General features: G+C 29.1%; 1 long non-coding RNA gene across 1 annotated transcript; it reads left to right on the top strand.

Moving 5' to 3' along the window:
• Positions 1 to 3,190: 3,190 nt before the first annotated feature.
• On the top strand, positions 3,191 to 4,523 carry LOC136087195 (uncharacterized). Its single transcript, XR_010641612.1, has 2 exons — positions 3,191 to 4,128; positions 4,203 to 4,523. It is a non-coding gene; the product is annotated as an uncharacterized LOC136087195 (long non-coding RNA).
• The last annotated feature ends 262 nt before the right edge of the window (positions 4,524 to 4,785 follow it).

A 4,785-nucleotide genomic window follows, 5' to 3' on the forward strand; every position in this document is an offset into this window, starting at 1 on the left:
GAAACTCCCACTACGGACTCAATTATTAAGTATCAAACTCTATAGAAAGAGACTTCATAATTTTTTCTTGAGCTTGCTTGACTTTTTTGTGGTCAATAACTAACTTAGTTTCGTCTTCTTTAATTATTCATGCATCAATCCGAGCTGTCGTCGCAATTGCAGCTGTTTCCCGTAAGCCTGTATTATATCGTATGCTTGCTAAAGCTATGCTGGAAATACTTTCATAATTCCTTTGTCCTCATAAACGTTCCTGAACTTCGTTTTGTCGACACATTAGATTGAGTTCAGTACTGCTGTTTGTTATGCAACATTCATTACTAAATAGTTCCTCTGTTTCCCTAAATTTAAATTCAAGCCTTTCTTCCTGACTTTTAATTGTTTGATGCAGTTCTTCACACGCTTTTTTTTTAACTATAGATGAAGTAATTGAATTTCCATTAATGTTTTGTAATACAAGTAATACTTTAATACAAGTAGTTTTAACTATTTTTTTATCTGTTTTGTCTTAATATAAGTGAAATTCAAATGGTTGTCAAAAGTTTATCTTGAATTTAATTAGATTTTGTTAGTTTTTAAGTCGAAACAGACAGATATTTGTAAAATAACTAAAATTAATTTTACATAGGAGTATAATCAACTTTTATTTATCAACTAATAATTAAAAATCTTCTTTCTCTAATTTTATGTAACTTTTTGTTTTCTTTTAACTCTGCTAATCCAATTTGATGTATACTGGTAGTCCCAATTTTAGCTCTTTGCCCAAGTATAATAACAAACTCCTTTTTTGGGATCTTTTTTTTCTTTTCACACGTGCAATTAATGTGGGTTTTTATTGTTACATTCTATAGTACAAATACCGTATCACAATTTTAATCGATTTTCGGTTTTATTTTCCCTCCAAATAGTCTATTATACTTTATTATTATTATTAACTGAAAATATTATTAAATGGCTAGTGGGGTAATTTTTAGTTTTGATAGCAAGTGGAAGGAAATGAAAATAAAGCAGCGATAATTCTAAAAGCAAATCGCATGTGGACAATGAAATCAAATAAATGAATGAACTGTCGAGTGTTGAATTTTGCGTATCTTATGCTCAATCTGTTGAAACATTTTTTCAGGTTACTGTTCTTACATAAAGCGGAAGGACTAATTAAAGATATTTAACTGGTTGGCAGTTTTCAATTGCAGGCCTCTCAATGGTGGAGGCCACTCAGTCGCAGAAGACTCAATAAATTTAATTTTTACTTTGAAGAAAGGTTTTTGGTGCATTAAAACGCAAGGTACTTTGGTGCATTAAAACGCAAGAAAAAAAAATGAAGATAGAGGCGATTCTTTCAACGCAAAGCAATGCTTTATTAAATTTCGCTACTTGAAAGCCCCCACCACATTTCGCAGCACCAACTTTGCTCAGAATGAAGAGGGTACACAATTATTTTCCCAATCACTAACTTGTGGTCAAGGTAGTCAGATGACTTTAAAAGAAATCGCCATTGAATCGTCTAATTTGTTGAAATAAGTCATAGAAGTTATAGGTTCAAGCTGGAATGTATAAAAAGTGCGATCAAGTTTATGACAAATACAAAGAAAAAAGATTCTTTAAAGTTAAAGTAAAATAAGACTTCTTATTTTAAGTTTTAAATTTTTTAAACATTCCAGCTTAAACCTGTAACTTTCGCAATTTCCTGTAGAAATCCATAAAGACTAGAATTCGAGTCTTCATGGATTTCTGCGTTGCACCAAAATAGTTTGATGAAATGCTTTAAGGATTAAAATATTGCGCTCACATATGAATCTGGTCCGGATATTGATGCGAAGAACTTATGTAATGTGTTTCAAGCATTTTCCAACATTGGTGCAGATAATGTCTCGCCTTGTCTTGATGTTTCACGTTTTATATATTATCTTTAAAAAAAGTTTAGGTTTGAATACTCCTATTCAAAATATCGCTAATGCCCTTTGTATAGCTCCGATCATTGTTGCATTGGGTGAAGTTTTTTTAAGTTGAAATTATTCAAAATCTGTTTGAAAACGATTATGACGCAAGCACGTTTGTACAGTCTAGCAATAGTTATCTATTAAACGAGAGATATTCCAGACTCAGCATTACTCATTAATTTGAAACTTTGCTGTTGTCATAGCACAAAAAGTTGATTTTTGTTAAAAGTTTATAAAAGCTTCATGAATAGAAAATTTGCTGGTGTGAAAAACCTGAGTTCCGCACCTAAGTTTATTTTTTCAGGTAGCAAACAATTAAGGTGCAGAATAGATAAATGGAGTAAAACTTTGCATGTTAATTGGTACCAAACCAGTTACCGCGTATTTATTTTTGTGTATACTAACATATAGTATCATATGTTACATATGTGTATCGCATTAAAAAAATAAATTGTCAATTTTCTTACTTGAACGAGCAAATATTTACATGTAGAAAATGGTTTAGACTATATTTTATAGGCTGTATTTTACAATATGGTTATTAATGTGAAATTAAATGCGCACAAAACTTGTAAGCTAAATATTATTTATTTATAAAAAAATTATAGTAGATGAATCTACCACAATTAGAAAAATCTGCTCTGTCAGACGGCTGTTTCACTCAATATAAAAACGAGCGTGACGTCATGAGTTTATCAAAAAAAAAAGTATTTCACAAACTTTACAAAATTCACAAACTTTAAATTAATAGTAACTTTTTTATATAAATGCTTTCATCTTGCAATTAAAAAAATATAAAAGATTTATCTTTCCTTGTTAAATAAATATTTACATTAATTGGTATAAAAATAAATATTGCCAAAATATTTTTAATAATTTAGAACCACTTTTCTAATTTTCGCATATTTTCCGGAAAACATGAGTTGGGCCAACTAAGATTTCATAACATAGCTTTGTGCTTGATATTTGAAATTTGGAACACTTAACCCTAAATGTCCATTCTATCAAATTCCTGCGTCATCCTAAAGAATTTTTTACAAAAAGACTGTTTTTAAAGCATTTATATTTTTTAATTGATCGTTTTTAAATGCAAAACGTAACTTTTTTGATGGATGACGTAAGTTAATGAAATTTCAACCTTTTATGCAAATGAAAATAAAAAAATTATTCTACGTGCCTTCAGCTATGTTATGAAATATGTTTTCAAAAATGTCATGTTTTACAATTAATCTTGTTAGTTTAAGGTGTACATTTGTGTTGACGTTTTTTTGCGATGACGTAACCTTTATGCGTTACGTCCCAAACTATTTATTAACGAATATTTTCCAAACAACTGTTTCGGCGAGTCAATTTTTGAAGTATAAAAGTAAACAAAGTTACGCGGAATTTTTTTCTTTGGATTATCAAACTAATATCAGATAAGTTGTTAAATCCACTTTTATCTGGTGCATATATTTGTTAATTAATATTATTTTATTTGTTTTTATTATATTTATTAATAAGTCAATATTACTTTGATAACAATGTATTCAACTGAAAGGTAAATTCTAAAACAACATATTGGATGGAAAAATGGTTGGGAAGATAGGTGTAACTTTCCTTTTGTTAAGCGATTAATTAGGGCAGATAAGATCAGTAACAATGTCATTTCCATTTTAATGACAGTCTTTAAAAAAGAGGTGATTTATTTAGTTTTATGAGTTTTCTTTTGCCAATTGATTTTGATATGCCTAGTATGCCGAGTTTGATAATGATAATGAATATGCCTATGATATGCCGAGTTTGATAAAATGTGCCTAAAGTTAACACGCCAAAAAAAGAAATGTAAAAAAAAATTTTAAAGCTGTAAAAAACGAAGAATTTTTTAAAATGCAACTGTCGCAAGCTCCACCCAAAAAAAATAAAAAATCAGCAGATGCAGATGACTTTTTCACTTTAAATAACAGTCAGGAGCTACTGAATCAAATTGATCAATTAACTTCTGAAAATAAAACAAATATGGAGCAAATAGAAAAATTTAAAATGCAAGGTAGGTAGGTGCCCATTCTGTTCCTATCTTCAAAAGTTATTTAAACCTATGCAATACCTTCGCTCAGGTTAAAGAATGGAATACTAGTCTTGCATCAAATGTATGTAAAAATCTAGCTTTTATATATTAACTTGTGATCAGAGCAACTGGTATGTTGGTTGGGTATGATCTTGTATGTTTGTGTATTTAATTTAAAAAATGTATTGTCCTTCATTATATGTAACATTTTTTTATAGATATATTACATATTCATTCGATGTTTATCACCAGAAGTTAGTTCTACCTTTGCAGTACCTTTGCTCTACATACCTCCTCGCTGGTTAAAGAATGGACTATAAATCTCATATCAAGTTGGTGTAAAAATTTAGTTCAATAAATTAAGAATTTGTAAACGTTATCAAAATTTTGAGTGGAGCAATTGTTTTTCTGGTTTAGCATGAGTATGAATCTGATATCAATTGGATGTACAAAGATAGTTTACTACTTAAAGAACCTATCAGTAAACCAACTGGTTATAAAACAGTTTTTAATGGGAATAAAAACAAATTTTCAAAAGATTTCAATTAGCTATTTGTATATTCAAACACTTTATTTACTGAGAGAAGAGACTCTAGATTCAAGAGCTATAAAATAATTCTACTACCAAAAGCGAGGTTAATTCAAAAAATAAACTCAAATTTGGTCATGAATTATTTTATTAGACTTGGTGAGTGTTTATTTATTAACAAATTAACACCATATTATTAGAACTGTATGCACAGAAAAAATAAATGCTTAAGCTTAATATGTTTTGACTAAATATTCCAAAATCGAAATCTG

The sequence above is a fragment of the Hydra vulgaris genome, chromosome 11 (genome assembly GCF_038396675.1).
Source record: "Hydra vulgaris chromosome 11, alternate assembly HydraT2T_AEP".
Taxonomy (NCBI): Eukaryota; Metazoa; Cnidaria; class Hydrozoa; order Anthoathecata; family Hydridae; genus Hydra; species Hydra vulgaris.